Source organism: Lithobates pipiens, unplaced genomic scaffold, assembly GCF_037356315.1.
Source record: "Lithobates pipiens isolate NorthernLeopardFrog02 unplaced genomic scaffold, aLitPip1_a1.2 Scaffold_27, whole genome shotgun sequence".
Classification (NCBI taxonomy): Eukaryota; Metazoa; Chordata; class Amphibia; order Anura; family Ranidae; genus Lithobates; species Lithobates pipiens.
In genome coordinates this window covers 175,103,670-175,126,793 of record NW_027507788.1, presented here as the reverse complement: position 1 = coordinate 175,126,793, position 23,124 = coordinate 175,103,670, and the positions used below count along the sequence as shown (strand labels likewise).

Genomic DNA, 23,124 nt, shown 5'->3' with positions numbered 1-23,124 from the left:
GATGCACAAGAAAGCCCACAGTTTGCTGAAGACAAGCAGACTAAGGACATGGATTACTGGAACCATGTCCTGTGGTCTGATGAGGCCAAGATAAACTTATTTGGTTCAGATGGTGTCAAGTGTGTGTGGCGGCAACCAGAAGAGGAGTACAAAGACAAGTGTGTCTTGCCTACAGTCAAGCATGGTGGTGGGAGTGTCATGGTCTGGGGCTGCATGAGTGCTGCTGGCACTAGGGAGCTACAGATCATTGAGGGAACCATGAATGCCAACATGTACTGTGACATACTGAAGCAGAGCATGATCCCCTCCCTTCAGAGACTGGGCCGCAGGGCAGTATTCCAACAGGATAACAACCCAAAACACACCTCCAAGACGACCACTGCCTTACTAAAGAAGCTGAGGGTAAAGGTGATGGACTGGCCAAGCATGTCTCCAGACCTAAACCCTATTGAGCATCTGTGGGGCATCCTCAAATGAAAGGTGAAGGGGTCGCAAGGTCTCTAACACCCACCACCTCCGTGATGTCGTCATGGAGGAGGGGAAGAGGACTCCAGTGGCAACCTGTGAAGCTCTGGTGAACTCCATGCCCAAGAGGGTTAAGACAGTGCTGGAAAATAATGGTGGCCACACAAAATATTGACACTTTGGACATTTTCACTTAGGGGTGTACTCAGTTTTGTTGCCAGCGGTTTAGACATTAATGGCTGTGTGTTGAGTTATTTTGAAGGGACAGCAAATTGACACTGTTATACAAGCTGTACACTCACTACTTTACATTGTAGCAAAATGTAATTTCTTCAGTGTTGTCACACGAGAAGATATAAAATATTTACAAAAATGTGAGGGGTGTACTCACTTTTGTGAGATACTGTATGAACATCCCAACATGCCTACCCTATGAGCCGGGAAGGAGGATTATCTCACCATGGAAAATTAAAATGGTCACATTGTTGCTTCTGAGGTGGGTGGTGTGAATGTCACAGGCCGGTTGCATTGTCATGTGTCACATCACAAGTAGCTACGGTCATCTGTTTCAGACTCGAGCTGTCAATCAATAACCGTGCAGGAACTACCTAAACAATCCACTGCAAACCGCTACTGAAAAATACTGCCGGATTCAACAGATCATCGGATATAAAACCCACCGCTAATTTGCTGAACTCCAGACAGATATAAAGCGATATTGATGCAGCTCTGTTTTTATTATGATATCATTAAAGAGGTTCTAAATGCTGAAGGTTTCTATGCATAGAAGCATTCTATGCATCAGGGCACATGTGTCAAACACTGTGCCCGCCAGGCCATTTCCTCGAACCCTCCGACAGCAGTCAGCAGCACAGGAGGAGGACAGAACTCCTCCTGCAGATGCTGCACATCTGTCCAGCTCCAGCATACGTCTCTCCACCTCCCCTGGTTGAGCAGACTCCAGCCCTTCTGTGGTCCTCCTGCAGACCCTGCACTTTCTGCCTCTCTGCTCTGCTCCCCAGCCGCAGAACAAGGTAAGGGGGGTGCACTGTGATGTAAGGAAGGGTAGGGGGATTCTTGACTTCTGATGTAAGGGGTAGGGTGCTATGAACATCTAGTCTTACAGATACAACCGGACCTTTGAGGGCAACCATAATGCTGATGCAGCTCATGATGAAATGGAGTCTGACACTCCTGTATTAGGGTAAAAAAAAACTTCTGCAGACATCTTACATGCAGCATATTATACTTCTTTTTCTGGAACGGGAACGCACTGGTGTGAACTATGCCATTGGAAACCATCTAACCTACTATCCATGCTTTTCTGATGCAGGAAAAAGAAACGCAGTGGACTGCATGTGGTGTGAATCGGCCCTTAAAAGTTTTGCATTAGTAAATAAAAGCTGAGCTGGATCACCAGATGAAAATAGAACCAAGTCCAAAAAAATATATATATATATATTATATCATATGACGTCCTCCCCTGTGCATGCTCCCTACAGGGCGTGCGCGGAGCTCGCTGTGATCACCGAGTCACCAAGATTCGGGTGATCACCGATCTGAGTAAGGGGCCGGTCCCGGCTCCTTACCATGTGATCAGCTGTCAGCCAATGACAGCTGATCACATGATCAAAGCAAAAGCTTGTTGATTGGCTTTTTTTTTTTTTCTCCGCTGTCAGCCTGAGGAGAGAAAAAAGCAATCACCGGCTCACCTTGAAGGGACATCGGTCCCAAAACGGAAGAGGCAATTATGCCTCATAATTGCCATCTGAAAGTGCCCACAAGTGCCACCTATTAATGCCCACAAGTGGTGCCAATCAGTGCCACCTAGAAGTGTTGCCCATCAGTGTAACCGATCGGTGCACATCACTGCTGCCTCATCAGCGTACATCAATGACTGACAAAAATTACAATTTTTTTTAAATTAAAAATGTCAAAATCGCACAGGTGATCAAATACCACCAAAAGAAAGCTCTATTTGGTGGGGGGGTGGGGAATGATAAAAATGTAATTTGGGTACAGTGTTGTATGACCGCACAATTGTCATTCAAATTGCGTCAGCACTGAAAGCTGAAAATTGGTCTGGATAGGAGGGGGGTTTAAGTGCCCAGTAAGCAAGTGGTTAAATATTTTGAGCTATGGATAGAACACAAATATTGCAGGCAAAGATTGTGTACCCCATCAGATAATCTCTGCAAAGCCCACTGCTAAAGATACTTTTTCTGCAGAGAAGCGAGTCTGAAGACTTCCTCTTCTGTGTGTGTGGCAAGCACTGATTGGTCAGGTAAGGGAAAAGAAAGAGCCCAGAAAGAAGGGACGTGCATTTCACTGCCTGTCATTTTTAGTGACAGATCTGCCCAACTATAACCATTTAAAAAAGGCATGTCAACTTCAAAAGGGATTTTTCAGCCTGAGCCGAGGTTGGCGAATATTTTTATTGAACCAGGCCTCTTTGAGGCCTGGTTCACAGTTTGCATATTCCGGGTGCAAATTTTGCGTTTTTTCAATACACGTTTTTTAGATCCATTCAAGTCTATGGAACCAGAAAAAAGTCCCTGGCCCTTTTCATAAAATGCACAGATGTGAACTACATCCGTAGCAAACCATGTTAAATGGACTGCAGTGTATTTCTGCAAAACTGGGAACGCACTAAAAAAATAAATAAAAAATAAAAATTGCATAGTTGTGAAATAGGCCTAATACCTCGGATTACAAAGTCATAACAGCAGAGTCAGAAGGTCAGTCCACCTGCCGCAAATTTAAACACTTGCTGACTGATGCACGCTGATATATGTCAGCACAATGGCAGCGGTAGGCAAATGGGCGTTCCTGTGCATCCCCTTTAATTGGCAGGGCTAGCGGGCACGTGCGCCCACGGTGTACAGTGTGACCATGCCTGTGTGACCTGCAGACTCTATGTCCACCGGTCTCCCAGCGATTGTGTCGCGGAGCTGCAGAACGGGGAAGTGCCTATGTAAACAAGGCATTTCCCCGTTCTGCCTTGTGACATGACAGAGATCACTGCTCTCTGTGATCGGGAGAAGTGATCGCTGTCATGTGAGTGGAAGCCCATCCCCCCAGTTAGAATCACTCCCTAGGACATATTTAACCCCTTGATCGCCCCCTAGTGTTTAACCCCTTCCCTGCCAGTGTCATTTACACAGTAATCAGTGCATTTTTATAGCACTGATCGCTGTATAAATGACACTGGTCCCAAAATAGTGTAAAAAATGTCCGATGTGTCCGCCATAATGACGCAGCCACAATAAAAAAAAAGAAAGAAAGAAAAAAAAGATTGCCGCCATTACTAATAAAAATGCCATAACTCTATCCCCTATTTCAGTGTTTTCTCAACTCCAGTCCTCAAACAGATCATGTTTTCAGGATTTCCCTCAGATGAAACGGCAGTGGTAATTGCTAAGGCAGTGAAACTGATCAAATCACCTGTGCAAAATAATGGAAAACATGAAAACATGACCTGTTGGTGCGCCTTGAGGACTGGAGTTAAAACGCTGCCCTATTTTATAGGCGCTCTAACTTTTGCGCAAACCAAGCAATATACGCTTATTGCAATTTTTCCTTTTACCAAAAATATGTAGAATACATAGCCTTAACTGAGGGGGGAACATTTTAAAAAAAAATATTTTTGGGGTATATTTATTAGAGCAAAAAGTAAAAATATAGATTTTTCAAAATTGACGTTTTTTTTTTTGTTGTACTTGACATAAGTGCCGATACTTACTCTTCCCAAACAAAAAAGGTTTTGGCTGGAGCTGGACTTTAAAGTGGTTGTAAACCCTTACAAACCACTGACCTACAGGTAAGCCTAGATTAAGGCTTACCTGTAAGTCCAAGAAATATCTCCCAAACCTACACGGTTTAGCAGATATTTACTAAAAGACAGGCACTGCTGTCTACGGCGCATGCACCATAGACAACGGCGTGCAGGCGCACTATTGCAGTTAGCAGCATGCCGATGCTAACGGCGATATCCTGTTAGTGGCGGCTCCCGTGCGCACGTGTGGGAGTGAAGTCATCACTGCTCCAGAGCTGCGAGTGGCCGGAGTAGCGATACCCGGAAGAAGATGGAGGCTCCGGACTACAGGGGACAGCGGTGACATCACTGGCTCCTGTGTCAGGTAAGTGACACATAATGGGCTACTATGCGATGCATAGTAGCCCATTATGCTTTACCTTTGCAGGGAGACAAAGTAGTAAACCCGTCAGGGTTTACTTCCTCTTTAAAATAAACTATAAAAAAAAAAAAAAAAAAAAGACACAAACACTTTACTCCTCCCCCTAGAGTAGGAATTGGGCTATAACTTTCACTTCCTTTCCTATAGTCAAAAGAGGAAGTGAGAGTGTCCAAAGTGAGGGAATCCCGGCGTGTCACCAGTACTTGTGTCCCCATAGGAAAAGTTCCCCCCTCTATTAGAGACCTCATAAACAAAAAACTTGGGACTTTCATTTTCGGTGATTATGGTGAAAAGGACAAATAGGAGGGTACATTTCCCTCTAACAGGGACACAGATAGCAATAAAAACCTGATAGAGTGTAGAGGGATTAGAACACCTATTTAAAGCTAAAAAAATAATAATCATTTGCCTTTAGTCACACAGTAATCCTCACCCTGTAAGCACACGTTGACCCCGGGTAGACAGGTACATTATGTACAGCAACTTGACAGTAAGTACGCACAACTGAAACATTAATTCTAAGACTACAACACAAGTGATTTCATTCCTCCTCTCCCATGACTACAAGCTTTAAAACTCATGACAGTGAATCAGTGTAGCAGGACGCATCCACTGCTCCACACTGCAAAATCAAAGCTGAAGTAGGAGTAACCTCAGCCAGGACGGTGTGTGCAAGAACGAGAGACGCATGTCAAGTGATATGACAAGAGATGGGTCAGGAAATACCTGGGAAAATAATGCCGCTGTCAGTAGTACATATTTATCTAGAGATAGCAGAGATCCATGTATACCGTATATACCTATAGGAAATAACAGCCTTTTTTTGGCATATTAATATATGTAACACACAAAACCATTTTTGATCACTTTTGTGTTTCAGATTTTAATTTTGCAGACAAAAAAATAAAAATGTATTGCTCTTTAAAAGCTACAAGATTCATATAAAATTTGCCCCTAAAACGGGGTAGAAAGGGTAAAGGACTATTCACCAGTTTTGTCTGATCTCCCTGCAGCTGCTCTTTCCCTATAATGGGCTTGCTATAGTCTGCAGTGTGTCTGTGTGGAGGCAGACATCTTGGTAGACGCAGGGGTTTGCTTCCTTATGTCAGTCTCCAGCAAGGAGAACAAGCAGCACAGTAGCGACATCACCAAATCTCCTGGGCCTAGCAGAGTCAGCAGTGCCTTGGATCTCACCCTGCAGATATCCCCATCCTTCAAACAACTGCAAGGCTACTTTATTACTGCTCAATCCAAGAATGCTGGGATCCCATGCTGGCCAAAGAAGCACCCTCAGGGGGTATGTTCCTCAAGTCCACAACAGCCTGGGCCCACAGAAATGGACTGGATGATGAGAATGATGGTTGCCATTCAATCTGGGGTACAGCTATTCTGACAGGTGCAAGGCATGCGAATTTTAAAATTTATAAAACATTTATGGGGTTTCACATAAAAGGCGACATTAATAGCCCCAATCGCTGTCATCGGGCAATAATGCTACAGGTTGTTCTTGTACCATATCATGGGATGCTATAAAATGTTTAAAAAAGGAGCTTATACTAGAGCTGCACGATTCTGGCTAAAATGAGAATCATGATTTTTATTTTTTTGCTTAGAAGATAGATTGCGATTCTCGCGGCACAACATCATCTTTCCCATTAAGACACCTTTCACAAAAATAGTGCCTGCAAGGCGCCCTGAAACAGCCGCTGCTTTGTCTCCAATGTGAAAGCCCAGAGGGCTTTCACACTGGAGCGATGCGCTAGCAGGATGATAAAAAAAAAGTCTTGCTAGCAGTATCTTTGAAACAGTGAAGGAGCGGTGTGTATACCGCTCCTGCCCATTGAAACCAATGGGGCAGCGTGGCTATACCGCTGGTAAAAACACGCTTTGCGTGGTTTTTAACCCTTTCTTGGTCGCTAGCGGACAAATAGAGCTGCAAAGCCGATGGTAAAGTGCCGGTAAAAATAGCGCTGCTTTACGACTCACCTCCCCGTTAGGTTAACTTTACTGTTTCGTTAATTTTTTTTAAAATTCATTGAAGTGTAATTTTTCCCAAAAAATTGCATTTGACAGACCGCTGGGCAAATACAGTGTGACATAAAATATTGCAGCAATTGACATTTTATTCCCTAGGGTCTCTCCTAAAATATTTATAATGTTTGGGGGTTCCAAGTAATTTTCTTGCAAAAATAGATTTTAACTTAAAGTGGAGCTTCCGCTCATTGGAACCCTCCCCCTCTCCGGCGCCACAATTGGCACCCTTCAGGGGGGAGGGGGGGTGCAGATACCTGTATAGTACAGGTATTTGCACCCACTTCCGGCATAGATATCCGCAGAATCTGCAGATATTTACGCCACTTCCTGCGTGTCCCCTGCTGTCTGCTGGGAAACACACGGATCCCAGAGACAGCGGGGACCATCCTTATCGCGCAGTGTGACTCGCGCATGCACAGTAGGGACCCGGGACGTGAAGCCGCAAGGCTCCACTTCCTGATTCCCATACCCAAGATGGTGGCGGCAGCACCCGAGAGCCGATCGAGAGATCAGCTTTGGGTGCCGACATTGCGGGCGCGCTGGGCGGGTAAGTGTCCTTATTTTAAAAGTCAGCAGCAGCAGTATTTGTAGATGTTGATTTTAGAAAAAAAAAAAAAAAAAAAAACGGCGGAACTACCGCTTTAAGAAACAAGTGTCAGAAAAAGATTTAGACTTTAAGTAGTTAGATCTAAGAAGTAAGAGTAATGCTCCGTACACACGAAAATTCCGCCAGCAAAACTCTGATGAGAGCTTTTGGTCTGAAAATGCGACCGTGTGTATGCTTCATCAGACTTTTGCTGGCCGAATTTCGGCCAGCCAAAGATTGAGGGCAGGTTCTCAATTTTTCGGTCGGAAAAAGTTCCGATCGGAAATTCCAATCGTCTGTACAAATTCCGACGAGCAAAATTCCTACGCATGCTCGGAAACAATTTGACACATGCTCAGAAGCATCGAACTTAATTTTCTCGGCTCGTCGTACTGTTGAACATCACCACGTTCTTGACGGTCGAAAGTTCAGAGAACTTTTGTGTGACCGTGTGTATGCAAGCCAAGCTTGAGTGGAATTCCGTCGGAAAAAAACATCCAAGTTTTTTCCAATGGAAAATACGATCGTGTGTATGGGGCATTAGTTACAATGTTTCATGCTAAAAACTTGGCAGACTGCCCGGATGTTTTCTTTTGACAGCTGAGTGAGCAGATAAGTCTCTCCACTTGTTATATGAAAGAATCGGCAAACACTGCAATAGAGATTGTTGGGGGGGGGGTTGAATTGAGATCACGATTTTTTTAACGATTAATTGTGCAGCTCTAGCTCATACTTCCGATTTTATTAGGAAAATAAAAATGTTCTCTTTACATCAGGAGTGTGAGCAGCCTATCTTTACCTCCCATAGTCACATAAAACTTGCACAGGACTAGATATGTTCTCCAGGCCCAACCCATGACAATGTATTGGGCTGCTCAGGAGCAGAGTATTGTATAGTGGTGGAAAAGGCAGGGGGGAGTGTTGCCTGTGCAGGCTCTAGTGGTATATAGGATCAACCTGTTACTCTGCCTACAGCGAGCATAGTATAGGCTCATTCAAACCAAATCCATTGAGCTGTGCTAATCAGAGGTCAAAAAGTTATAAAGCCAAAAGTCAGCCCCTACGTCATTACAGGAAGAAACTGACATATGGATAGGAGAGAGGAACCACAGCATTCAGTGGGAGGATGCAGAAATTTGACAAAACCACATGACCTGCTTTAAGGCCCCTTTCACACTGGGGCGCTTTGCAGGCACTACAGAGCTAAAAATAGCACCTGCAAAGCGCCCTGAAACAGCCGCTGCTTTCGCACTGGAGCGGTGCGCTTGCAGGATGCTCAAAAAGTCCTGAAAGCCGCATCTTTGGAGCACTGTAGGAGCGGTGTATTTACCGCTCATAAAGTGCCCCTTTCCATAGAAAACCGTGGGGCAGCACTGCAAACCGCCTGCAAAGAGCCGCTGCAGCGGCACTTTACGGGCAGTTTTAACCCTTTTCGGCCGATAGCGGGGGTTAAAACTGCCCCGCTAGCGGCCGCATATCGCCGCTTTACAACATCTTCCTCCACTGATCCCTGCATGTTTTTTTTTTCTTACTATGTGAAGAAAGATGCACTCACCTTAAAGTAAACCCTCACATATACCCAGTGAAGTGACTGGCTGCAGGTGATAAACAAAGGTGAAACAAATCCTCCTACACAAAGTTGTACCCGATTATCTGCAGTCTTCTCCTCTACATCAGTTCAAAGTCCAAATTTTACTGCTTGTCTGAGAGTTCAGAAAAAAGGGACAGAGAGCTGAAGTTACACTTTGCAGAGCTCAGTGAAGAGAGCTCTGACAGCTGATTGGAGGAAAGACACCCCCCTCCTCCACACAGGAACAGAGCTGAGGCTGTCAATCAGCTGAAGGTCCCACCCACCCCGTCACCTTTTTCCAGGAAATCTTGTCAGAAGTGACTTATGCTGAAAGCAGAGGAAGGAAGCAGCAGACAGAAATTACACTCAGTGCTCTTAATTGAGACCAGTACACACAATATAGGGATACAATTTGTTCACATTTCATGTCTGAGATTTAAAACCACTTTAAGTCCACCCGTGACCAACACTGTTTGCAGGTTTGAGAGACTGCTAATACAGCATTACTGTGCCCAAGACCCCCATGGTCCACCTGCACTGACATCACATCTCTTCCTTCTGGATCCGGAGAGGACCCTACCACTGGACAGCCAACAGGAAGTGTCCACATCACACAGGCAATGGAATGAACACCCAAAGAAAAACCCTGTCTCATGTAAAGAATTCAGATTCAGAATTCTTCATTGATCCCAAAAGGGAAAAATTAATTAAAGAAGGGAGGAGCCTCAGCAGGAGTAATAAAAAAAAAAAAAAAAAAAAAGGAATATATATAGTTCCGTCTTTGAATGCGTTTACTTTTTTGAGAGGGGGGAATTAGACTCTGTTCATACAGGGGCAACAAGACTTACAGCGCGACTTTGCAAGGCGATTTGGAGGCAACTTCAGCGCGACTTTGCGCAACTTACAACACGACTTAAAGTTGCCTCCAGGACAGGCGACTTTGGCTGTGGCCAATCACAGAATAATCAGTTGTATCAGAGGGAGGGGGTTGCCTAGGTAAACGTGGGAAGTACCTGCGTAAATTATTTTCTTTTTCCTGTAAAGTTGCTTCACTATAGATGAAGATCTGACTTGGAGGCAACTTCCATTGAAATCTATGGGTACAAGTCGCCTAGAAGTCGCCTTGAAGCAGTACAGGAACCTTTTCTGAAGTTGGAGCGACTTCAGTAGTGTACATTAAGACGGCTCTCATTGACTATAATGTAATTCCTAATGTCAAGCGACTTGGAGCGACTTGAGGGCTGACAAGTCAGATCCCAAGTCGTTGTAGTGTGAACCAACACTGAGTATTATACAAGAGCAATCATTATTAAATTTGGGGCCACCTATGTGACATAGCCCAAGCCTACAGGCTTGCTCACACCAGATGCCGTGGCATTGCACTGGGCAGTTTTTCCAGTGCAGTTCAATGCAGATTCTCCTAGCGTTAGTTCACACCCCCTCATTGCTGCGGTGTGCATTTAAAAAGTACTTCATGCTGTATTAATATATTTTTTTTTTTCACCACGCTGCAATGATTAGAAATTTCTGAGATGTCAAAATGTAACATTTCAGTAATGTTAAGACGAGAAAAAAAAAAAAAGTAAATGGTGTGATGTTCTGCCACAGAGAGACAAAAGGAGAACTAATGCAGCCACCACATCTTAAATATCAAATACTAACAACTAACCCCCCCCAAGACCTCCTGCTCTCTAGCTCCCTCATCAGCTCCTCTCATGCTCACCTCCGGGACTTCTCCCGAGCCTCTCCCAATCTATGGAACTCACTACCCAAAATTTGTACAGCTATATCCTACTCTGTCGACATTTTAGGTGATCCTGGAAAATTCATCTCTTCAGAGAAGCCCATTATTCACCCAATAACTGCATTTCCACTTTCTCCATCAGCTCATCGCTCACAGTTATTGCCTTTTGTATCATTTGACCCTTCCTTTTATATTGGAAGCTCTAATGAGCAGGGCCCTCCGATTCCTCCTGTATTGAATTTTAACTGCATGGACTGTCCTCATATTGTAAAGCACTGCACAAACTGTTGGCGCTATATAAAAATCATGTATAATAATAATAATAATAATAATAATATAATTGTATTATGCAGGCTGGAAACACTCCCTGTGCCCTCCACTGGCAGAACAGAATAGCGCAGTGGGAGGAATCTCTCTCCCCCACCCTTAACACCGACTGCGATAATGGTAGCATCTATGGCTAGCCTGGGTCTGACAAGCTGACTTCCATGTACCCTCAGTATATTTGTCTTCCCCTGGCCAGGGCAAAAAAGTTAAGTTACATCCAAGCACTCAGACCCCCAATAAACCCCCCCCCCCAAAAAACCAAAAACAAAAAACAACTATAATAACTACAACTATCTGTGCTGAATGACTGATTCCTATGCACATGCGTGCAATGACATCACCCTCCACTGAACAATCAAAGGGCAGAAAACTCAGCCCACAGAGAGATGACAGTGGCCAGTGAAGGTGGAAGCGAGTATATTGGGGGATTTAGAGATTTTTTATTTTTATTTTTTTAATTAAAATAACAAAGTTTACAAACATGTTATACTTACCTGTTCCGTGACCTCTTCTGGGGTCCCCCGCCTGCACTCTATGTGCCTCCTCATCTCCGAGTGCCCCCCATAGCAAACCATACTGCAAGCAAGTGGGCAGCAGGTGCAGGCATGGCAAAGTACATGCAAGTTGCTGGATTGCCTCTGGGTTTGGAGCGCATTTGCACATGCCCTCCTGCCCTGATTGGACACAGCAGGAGTTTGGCAGCTGATTTCAGCCAATGATCTTGGCTGAGACCTGCTGATCAACTGTATCCAATCACACACACACAGTTATGCGTTTACAAAAACACACAGAACTCTGTGTGCAGTGAACAGTGATCTGTCTGTTACTTCTCCCTGAAAAAGCAGGGGGGGAAAAAAAACAGCCAGATGGTAAAGTAAAAGCAGCACACATTAAACATAGTGGGGCATACAGTTAACCCCTTCATCACTCCAAGATTTTAACCCCTTCCTAGCCAATGTTATACATGATCACTGTATTCATGTCACTGTCCCCCAAAAGTGTCAAAATGCCGGCCGCAATATTGAAGTCCCGCTATACAGTACAGTATTAGCACTGATCACTATATATTAGTGTCACTAGCGATGTTCGTGTCATTTAGTGACCTTCCCAGCCAGTGTCTGTTAGCACCAGATTTCCTGCCACACTACAAGTCGCTGGTCATTGCCATTATAGTGCCTATACCTGCAGAAATCGATATATATATATATATATATACACACATACACACACACACACACACACACACACCACAGATTGTAGACACTATAACTTTCACACAAACCAATATACACTTAAAAGCACTCAACTCTCTAAACATTTGTGGGCTAATTTTGATTATCAAAATGGAAGAAAAAGAGAAGAAAAAGAGAAAAAGGAGAAGGAGAAGAAGAAAAAGAGAAAAAGGAGAAGGAGAAGAAGAAAAAGAGAAAAAGGAGAAGGAGAAGAAGAAAAAGAGAAAAAGGAGAAGGAGAAGAAGAAAAAAAGAGAAAAAGGAGAAGGAGAAGAAGAAAAAAAGAGAAAAAGGAGAAGGAGAAGAAAAAAAAAGAGAAGAAGGAGAAGAAAAAAAGAGAAGAAGGAGAAGAAAAAAAGAGAGAAGAAGGAGAAGAAAAAAAAAGAGAAGAAGGAGAAGAAAAAAAAAGAGAAGAAGGAGAAGAAAAAAAGAGAAGAAGGAGAAGAAAGAGAAGAAAAAGAGAAGAAGGAGAAGAAAAAGAGAAGAAAAAGAAGAAAGAGAAGACGAAGAAAGAAGGAGAAGAAAAAGACGAAGAAAGAAGGAGAAGAAAAAGACGAAGAAAGAAGGAGAAAAAAAAGACGAAGAAAGAAGGAGAAGAAAAAGACGAAGAAAGAAGAAGAAAAAGACGAAGAAAGAAGGAGAAGAAAAAGACGAAGAAAGAAGGAGAAGAAAAAGACGAAGAAAGAAGGAGAAGAAAAAGACGAAGAAAGAAGGAGAAGAAAAAGACGAAGAAAGAAGGAGAAGAAAAAGACGAAGAAAGAAGGAGAAGAAAAAGACGAAGAAAGAAGGAGAAGAAAAAGACGAAGAAAGAAGGAGAAGAAAAAGACGAAGAAAGAAGGAGAAGAAAAAGACGAAGAAAGAAGGAGAAGAAAAAAGACGAAGAAAGAAGGAGAAGAAAAAGACGAAGAAAGAAGGAGAAGAAAAAGACGAAGAAAGAAGGAGAAGAAAAAGACGAAGAAAGAAGGAGAAGAAAAAGACGAAGAAAGAAGGAGAAGAAAAAGACGAAGAAAGAAGGAGAAGAAAAAGACGAAGAAAGAAGGAGAAGAAAAAGACGAAGAAAGAAGGAGAAGAAAAAGACGAAGAAAGAAGGAGAAGAAAAGGAAAGAAAAGGAAAAAGAATCATGTTGGTTGGGTTCACTAGCTGTGGCGACGGGTCTCAGCAGGGGTCCGGTGTGTCCTTGGTCTCCGTATCAGGTGCAAATCAGGTCTGAACCTTTTGCCTGAATTCACACCTGAAACTGATTCGAACATCTGTCCATGATCACACAAACCAATTATTATACACTTAACGAGATTTTTTTTTGTTTTTTTTTTTTAACAAAAACATGTGGAAGAATACATTTTGGCTTAAATTTAATGACGAAATTTTATTGTATTTTTTTCGAAATAGAAAGAAAATCTTTTTTTTCCAAATTTCCGCTTATATTGCAAAAAATAAAAAAATGTCGTGAATAAATACCACCAAAAGAAAACTATTTGCAAAAACAAAATGATAAAAATTGTGTCTGGATACAGTGTAGCATGACCGTGCAATTGTTATTGAAAGTGCGAGAGTGCTGAAATCTGAAAATTAGTCTGGGAAGGAAGGGGGCAAAAGTGCCCTGTATTGATGTGGTTAAACAATTACTGCACAAATACTGCATGACATAAAGTCGACCGCCATTTTATTCCCCAAGGTCTCTGTATATATTGTATGTACGTATATATATTTTGGGGGTTCTGAGCAATTTTCTATTAATAAAAAAAGAAAAAAAAAAAAAGGATGATTTTTACATGTAGGAGAGAAGTGCCAGAATAGGCCCGGTATGGAAGAGGTTAAATAAAAACGTTTTGATTTCTGAATCTGATATATAGCGGATTCATCCTCTAATAGTACAGTGCCTTCAGTTTGTTAGGCTAGCCATACATTATACAATTGTCTGTGTTCAATTTCCTTTAGATTTACCTTGAACCATGTACTGCAAGGGCCTGCCTGATTGTATACAAATTGAAAAAGTGTTTAGATTTGACCTCATTATATGGTTTTGGTAAATCTAAAAGGAAAATTGTAGAAGAAAACTGTATAATGTATGGCCAGCCCTATTCTCAGTGGATTTGATATTTTGTTCCCCAATCGTATAGCTGGTTATTTTTATTTACATTGCAAATAGATATTCAACAATAAATTGTATTTGATTAAATCAATTGGTCGAAACAATAAATCACCCAGCTAATCAATTATGAAAATAATCGTTAGTCACGGCCCTGGAACAGACTAATATAGAGGCAGAAAAAAAAAAAAAAAAAAACACACACAATACCCAATGCTCTTCCCATTCAGACCTTGCAAACTAGGGTTACCACTCGCGATTTTTAAATGAATGAATGAATAAAGTCGCACAGATGTCAGCCAAGTCGCAACTCGTACATGAAGAAATAGCGAAATCTATGATGCGCATTTGTTGCCCCAAAACAAGCCTCTGCTCTTTTTTGGGGGATGAAAAGCTTCACGTGATTTTTATTTTTTTTTAGCGGCGTGTGTTGCAATCGGAGCAGAATCGCACAGCACCTGAGGGGCCACTGGGAACAAAAGCACCCAAACGCACATCGTGCATTCTGCCGCGATTTAGGAATGCCTTGTGTGAATGAGGTCTAAAAGTGATGCCCGAGCGTTAACTGCACCCCAAAACGCAGGAAGCAAAAGGCGACCCCCCTCCTGCATTTGGGGCGCTGTTAACGGAGAGAGGGGGGTGTTGGTGGGATCTGAGGCCATGTTCACATCTCACACGCTTTTTTTTTTTCATGCTTTTCTTTTGCTCGCTTTTCCCTCGGTACACACACAGCGCCCAATTGGAGAGTTTTTGCTACTTTTCCCATTTTTTTTCTCTGTGTTTGTCCTGCATTTTTGCACGCAGAAAAAAATAAAATAAAAAGTGCACAAACCACGTTTCAAGTGGCAAGATGTGGGTGTGGTCCCAGATCTGTATACAATGTGTACTATAGAGAGGAAGGAGATTATACAATCAGATTGTATGGTGGGTGGCACCCCTGGAATGTAGCCCTCACTATGGGGGCACCCCACCCCATGTCACCACAGGGAGCCCCCATCCCCATGGAGGTATCCACTCCCTTGTCCCCTCAGCTGGCCACCTGCGCCCCAATATGTCACCTCCGCTGGCCACCTGCGCCCCAATATGTCACCTCCGCTGGCCACCTGCGCCCCAATATGTCACCTCAGCGGGCCCTCCCCCCCCACGTGTCACCTCAAAGGGTCCTCCCCCCACATGTCACCTCAAAGGGTCCTCCCCCCCAATATGTCACCTCAAAGGGTCCTCCCCCCCCAATATGTCACCTCAGCGGGCCGCCCCCCCAATATGTCACCTCAGCGGGTCCCCCCCATGTCACCTCAGTGGCCCCTTCCCCCCCCCATGTCACCTTAGGGGCCCCTTCCCCCCCCAGGGGCCCCTTCCCCCCCATGTCACCCCAGGGGCCCCTTCCCCCCCCATGTCACCTCAGGGGCCCCTTCCCCCCCCCCATGTCACCTCAGGGGCCCCTTCCCCCCCCCATGTCACCCCAGGGGCCCCTTCCCCCCCATGTCACCTCAGGGGGCCCCCACCAGCCGGGCTCTTATAGGCCATGCTGGGATTTGTGGTTCCTCAGCAGCTGGAGGGGGCCCAGCCCAGTGAGGACACAAGGGACACCCCTCTCTGGGGCTTTCACCTCCCCCCTCCTGGGTAGCCAGGCGCCTCCACACACCTCCCCGATAACGGAGGGGGGGCAGCCTCGGGCCCCAGCCAGGCGCTTCTATTCCACAGCGGCGGCCATCACAGCCCGGCCCGAGGACCCCTTACCTCCGCTTCGCCGGGCCGCTCCCGCCCAACACACAACCCGGCCCGCCAGCTCACCTGATCGCCCGCTCCGTGCGGTCCCGACGTGTCGGCCAGGAGAGGAACAAATGCAGAGGAGCGCCGAGACTACAACTCCCGGCATGCCTCGCCCGCAGACACCGGAAGAAGGTGGGAGAGGGTTCAACACGTCACAAACTTTATTAACATTGACAGCGAACAGAGAGGCTGAGGGTTCCACTCTACATGGATTACTCTTTCTCTATGCTGCTCTGCAGTGCTGTACATCTGTCTATGTTTTTCTGGCTATATTACATCTATTTACATTGTGTTGTTTACTTTTATATTGTCATAAACAAGGTGAGCAGCAGAAGACTCGACATTTTACACTTGTCACCAGTTACGGTGTATCAAGAAACGTCAGGGCCCCGATGCAAGAAACCACAAAGGGACCCCCGGCCCGGGGCCGTTCAATCCACGCTAGGGCCCGGTCCAAGGGCAACCTTTGTGAGCCTGGTCGTTCCGCCACTGATGTCAATAGTTTTTTATTTTTTTATTTTATTTATATTTTTTACCATTTTTTTAATTTGTATTTTTTATTTTTTTACAACCTTGTTTTTTCGTGGTAGTTCCACCACTGATGTCAATATTTTTTTAATTTTTTACCATTTTTTAATTTGTATTTTTTATTCATTTATTTATGTTTTTTTACAAGCTTGTTTTTTTTATTATTATTATTATTTTTTAACCACCTCAATACCAGCCCAATTCTGGCACTTCTCACATACATGCAAAATCAAGTTTTTCCCCTAGAAAATTACTTACAACTTCCAAACATTATATATTGTATTTTTTTTTTTTTTTTTTTTTACAATTTTTTTTTATTATTATTATTATTTTTAAACCACCTCAATATCAGACCAGTTCTGATACTTCTCACATATTACTTACAACCCCCAAACATTATATATTGTATTTATTTGTATTTTTTTTTAAACTATTTTATTGTATTTTTCTTTTACAATTTTATTTTTCTATTTTTTTTTTTTAACCACCTCAGTACCGGCCCAATTCTGGCACTTCTCACAAAAATCGCCTTCTTTCCCCCCTAGAAAATTACATACAACTTCCAAACATAATATATTGTATTTATTTTTTTTGTTTTTTTTTTACAATTTAATTTTTTATTGTTTTTTTTAACCACCTCAATATCAGACCAGTTCTGACACTTCTAACATACATGTAAAAATCTTTTTTTTTTCTAGAAAATTACTTACAACCGCTTTAAAATTGTGCACGCTTGTGGAATAGCGACAAACTTTGGTACATAAAAATTTCCATAGGCGACGCTTTAAACATTTTTAACGGTTGCCTGTTTAGAGTTACAAAGGTGGTCAAATTCGATAATTATTGATCTCGCTCTAACGATATCGGCGTTATCTCACATGTGGGGCGTGAACACTATTTACCTTTGCGACCGCGGCTTACGTATGCCTTCGTTTCTGCGAATGATGGGGCGCTTTACGTTTTTTTTTTTCTTATTTATTTTAATTAATTTTTTTTTTTTTTTTACACTGTCCCTTAAAAAAAATATATATATATTTTTTGGAGTGATCTATAAGACCGCAAATCCCTCCTTTGCACCTAAAAGCATTAAAAATGCCAAGTTTGGCTGTTTTGAATACTGATATTTTTGCTTCCAGGTTACTAGATACAATTCCAGCTTTGTTCGGGTCTCTAGCCAGACGTGCCATCTGGTCGCTCGGGCCTCCTGGTGGGACGGGAGAGCCCGGCGGAGCCGCGGTAGGCAGCAGGGGGGATGGGGGGGAGTCCTCTCCCGCTGCTTGTGATAACCATTGAGCAGCTGCAGGTATCACCCCGTTACAACCACTTGAAGCAGAATGATGTACAGGTACGTGATTTTGCGGCAAGTGGTTAAAAAAATAATTTTAGGCTCCGAACATTACACAAAACCCCCAAACATCATATATTTCCTGAAAGCAGATATCCTAGAGAATAAAATTGTGGGAGTTCCAATTTTTATGTCACAAGATATTACCACAAAGGTTTAGGAAAAGCAAAATTTAAGTAAAAAACACACTAAAATTAATTTTAGGGGAAAAAAGTGCAATAAACCACCCAGATTTTTGGTAAAATGTAAGTGACGATGTTGCACCGAGTAAACAGATACCCCACATTTCCATCCTTAGATTTGTGTGTGCCGGGGAAATGCCAACAGACTTCAGTACCCTGTATTTTCTATAGGCGTCGACTCAGTAGCCCCCTATAGGTCATCAGTTTAGTGTTACGGAAAAGGTCTGGGGCTAGAATTATTGCTCACACTCTGGCGTGTGTAGTGATATGTAACGTGTATCACAATCTATGTTTTCACATGTAGACGCCCCCGACGCATGCGTTTACGTTCGTACATGTGTATATGTGGGGGGCTTCAAAAATGTTTTAAGAGGGATCATCTGTCCCCCCCCCAGTCTCACTTTGCTGGCGGGCCCACGGGGTACACAGCTCTGCAATCTCAGGCACGCTGTGCCACTTTGACACGGCGCGACCCTGATCTTGGTAAAGAGCCAATGACGTGATCACATGTAAACAAGGAAATACCGGTTGTCAGCCTCACACTGACTGAGTGTGAGGAGAGGAGAGCCAATCAGTGGCATTGATTATCTATGCAGCCCCAACAGTACCCAGCAGTGATGCCAATTTGTCTGTGCAGCCCCAACAGTGCCCAGCAGTGATGCCAATTTGTGCCTATCAGTGTGGCCAATTTGTGCCCATCAGTGAGGCCAATCTATGTCCATCAGTGATGTAAATCAGTGCTGCTTTTCAGTACCCATCAGTGCCTGCTCATCAGTGGTCGCCTATCAGTGCCCATCAGTGCCGCCTACCAGTTCCCATCAGTGCTACATATTAGTGCCTCCTCAGCAGTTCGCATTGTGTGCTATACAAGTATTTCATTCATTCATTCATCAGTGTCACCTATTAGTGCCTCCTCATCAGTGCTGCCTCATCACTGCCCATCATTGCCATCTCATCAGTGCCCATCATTGCTGTCTCACCAGTGCCCATCATTGCCATCTCATCAGTGCCCATCATTGCTGTCTCATCAGTGCCCATGCTTTGCAAAACATTCAGTGGAGCCCAGGGGAGACATGCAGGATCTTTTAGAGCAGGCCAATTTTCAGAGCTGTCACATTTTGAATAACAATTACGCGGTCACGCAAACTACATTTTTATAATTTTTTTTCACACAAATAAAGCTTTCTATTAGTAGTATTTAATCACGGCTGGGTTCTTTATTGTTTGATAAAAAGAAAAAAAAAAAAGACCAAAAATTTTGGAAAAAAAAGACCGACAATTTGGGGGGGAAAAAAAGTTTTCTGTCAGAAAATTTTGTAAATAAGTAATTTTCTCCTTCACTGATGAAGCTGATGAAGCTGCACTGATAGGTGACACTGATGGGCACTGATGAGATGGCACTGATGGGCACTAATAGGTGGCACTGATGAGGCTGCACTGAAAGATGGCACTGATGAGACGGCACTGGTGGGCATTGATCAGGAGGCACTGATGAGGCTGCTCTGATAGGTGGCTCTAATGGACACTGATGAGGCTGCTCTGATAGGTGGCTCTAATGGACACTGATGAGGCTGCACTGATAGGTGGCTCTAATGGAAACTGATGAGGCTGCACTGATAGGTGACTCTGATGGACACTGATGAGGCTGCACTGATAGGTGGCTCTGATGGACACTGATGAGGCTGCACTGATAGGTGGCTCTGATGGACACTGATGAGGCTGCACTGATAGGTGGCTCTGATAAGGCGACACTGGTGGTGCTGATCAGGAGGCACTGATGATGAGGCACTGATGGGCACAGATTGGTGGTTGTCATGGTTACATTTATGTACATATGTTTCTTTTATATTGTCACTGAAGCAAAGGGGTGGGCGATACAAAACTCAAGATTTTGCAGTTGTCACCAAGAAAGTAAGCAAGGGAAATCTTCCAATGGGGACACCTGTTTATGCAAAAACTGTGGGTTTGCATTGGCTCCTGAAGAGGTAGATTCTTTTCAAAGGGCGTTTGACAGGTGACTGGAAGGCATTATGCTACCGCCTCACTCAATGTTGGGACAAGGTCATCTAGAGCCCAGAGTGAACATACCAAACTGCTTTAAGATGCATGAGCATTTTGTGTCAGCCAACACCCCCCACAAAAAAAAAGCACAAACTTGATGTAAACCCCCCCCCCCAAGTCACCCCTTCCTCCGTCTCTTTCTACCTTTCTATAAGATTATTTTCAGTAATATTCAAGAAATAAAATGAATGGCCAGAAAAGAAACACAAACAGTGACACTTACTTTGGTGGTGAGTGGGAGAAGTGCGCCTTTACAATAGTGTTCAATAGATAAATGTCCCCTAACATTGCTATTAAGTGGGAGAGGTTCCCTTCTACATTGATGTGTAGGGGGATAAGTGATCCCTTAGATTGATTTTCAGTGGAGAAATGTTCCCTTACATTGGTGATCAGTGGTGAAGGGACCCTTTACTTTGGTGGTCAGTGGGGGAAGTGTCCCCTTATATTAGTAGTCAGTGGAAAAAGCTTCCGCTCACATTGTTTAAGTTTGGTGTCGCCTTATAGGGGAGGTATTATAAAAGGTACCATCATCCCGTGAAAATTTCAGTGGAAGAATGGAAGCTCAAATAATGGTGCCTCCAAGGGGTACCTTTGAGCAGCAAGGGAAAAGGGACTATTCCGGTACCAATATATAGTAAATCAACTTGGAAAAAGTATTAAAATACATATAATTATTTATTAAGGATATTATTTAACAATGACATCACAATAAAAAGATATCAAAACCAGGGGTTCAGAGTTTCCAAACTGGATCTAAGATGAAGTTTATAAGAATAGGATTGATCAATCCTATTCTTATAAACTTCATCTTAGATCCAGTTTGGATTCTCTGAACCCCTGGTTTTGATATCTTGCACATATTTGGTCTCTGAGGATTTATTCTGTCCTGGCTGAGAGCTATCCTTTGAACTCTGCGGGGTATGTAACTATTCACATAGACCGCTGTTGAAGTCACACAAATCATCGAACCTATACCACTTTGGTGTCTCCATTCGGACGGATATGTCCTGGATTTGGGCTAATCTCTTAAATTTCTTCTCTTCTTCCCTTCTTATCTCCTCTACCTGCCTTCTCCCCCTCTTTTTGCCTTTTCTTTGTCTTTTTTAGTGTGGCCAGGAGATCTGTAAGTGACTTTAGTTATCGATATACTTTATTTCCAGCCGACCCTTGCCGCTGCTGCTCTTGTCTAAACCCCCCCTTGTCTGCCCCCTAGGGGGGTTTCCCCTTTTTCGGTTAGGGCACCTCAGCAATTGCCCTCTCTGCTTTTTGGAATTACCTCTCTATGTGGGTGAGTCATTGGACCTTTATAATATTTTTCTTGTTATAATGCAAACTATGCTGTTCAATGACAATGTTATTTCTGTTCTTTGTATATCTAACTCTATATTTGGATTTTTCAATAAACAATTGTTATATTTTGATAGATTGTACGGGTGACGCCTCTTGAGAAAGCGACGTTTCTGTGGCGAAACTAGTCGAGGAAAACGTCCAAACCCTCTATCCAATGACCCCTGACCTTCTGGAGGGGCAATATATATTACTGTAATTTCTAAATCCAGTGTAATGATCATGTAATGTCTCTCAGTATGTGATTTATTTGTAACTGTTTTCTTTTTATTGTGATGTCACTGTTAAATAATATCCTTAATAAATAATTATATGTATTTTAATACTTTTTCCAAGTTGATTTACTATATATTGGTACCGGAATAGTCCCTTTTCCCTTGCTGCTCAAAGGTACCCCTTGGAGGCACCATTATTTGAGCTTCCATTCTCCCCCTCACATTGGTAGTCAGTGGGGAGGTCACTCCTTACATGGAAATGTATAGATAGGCAACTCCTATCCTCATATTGATTAGTGGTTCCAAATCAATAATAACTACTGCAGTAGAGAACAGACACAAAAGATAAACGCTGCATCTTTCCATATAACTGTTCTGCTTTATTATGATGCAATTGAAGGTTTTTATATGCATGATTACATAGGTATCACATTAATATTACAATTGTACTTGTATGGTAACAAGGGACATAACATAGGCAGACTAATTCTAATCAGGACTCGAAGAATGCAAACATGTAATGAAAACATTATTAATGCCATGTGCACAGTCAGAACAGTGTGCAATACGTACAAAGTAGAATACAATTATATACAGAACTTACAAATTTCCTTTACACTCCTTACATTGGTTGTCAGTGGGGAGGTCACTCCTTAGAATGGTAGTCAGTGGGAAGGTCACTCCTTGCATTGGTAGTTAGTAGAGAGGTCCCTTATTACATTGGTAGTCAGTGGGGAGGTCACTCATTACATTGGTAGTCAGAGGGGAGGTCACTCATTACATTGGTAGTCAGTGGGAAGGTCACCCCTTACATTGGTAGTCAGTGGGGAGGTCACTCCTTACATTGGTAGTCAGTGGGGAGGTCACTCCTTACATTGGCAGTCAGTGGGAAGGTCACTCCTTACAATGGTAATCAGTGGGAAGGTCACTCCTTACATTGGCAGTCAGTGGGAAGGTCACTCCTTACAATGGTAATCAGTGGGAAGGTCACTCCTTACACTGGTTGGGTCACTCCTTACAGTGGTTGTCAGTGGGAAGGTCACACCTTACATTGGTAGTCAGTGGGAAGGTCACTCCTTACATTGGTTGTCAGTGGGAAGGTCACTCCTTACATTGGTTGTCAGTGGGAAGGTCACTCCTTACATTGATTGGGTCACTCCTTACATTGGTTGTCAGTGGGGAGGTCACTCCTTACATTGGTAGTCAGTGGGGAGGTCACTCCTTACATTGGCAGTCAGTGGGAAGGTCACTCCTTACAATGGTAATCAGTGGGAAGGTCACTCCTTACACTGGTTGGGTCACTCCTTACAGTGGTTGTCAGTGGGAAGGTCACTCCTTACATTGGTAGTCAGTGGGAAGGTCACTCCTTACATTGGTTGTCAGTGGGAAGGTCACTCCTTACATTGGTTGTCAGTGGGAAGGTCACTCCT

At 43.4% G+C, this 23,124-nt stretch overlaps 1 protein-coding gene across 1 annotated transcript in view; it reads right to left on the bottom strand.

Annotated features, from left to right (window-relative positions):
- FOXJ3 (forkhead box J3) overlaps nt 1–16,138 on the bottom strand; it is a 131,022-nt gene extending 114,884 nt beyond the window's left edge. Inside the window, exon 1 of the mRNA XM_077457918.1 lies at nt 16,038–16,138. The gene's annotated coding sequence lies outside the window, so the exon portion shown is untranslated. The remainder of the gene's footprint in view (nt 1–16,037) is intronic.
- Between the last annotated feature and the right edge of the window lie 6,986 nt (nt 16,139–23,124).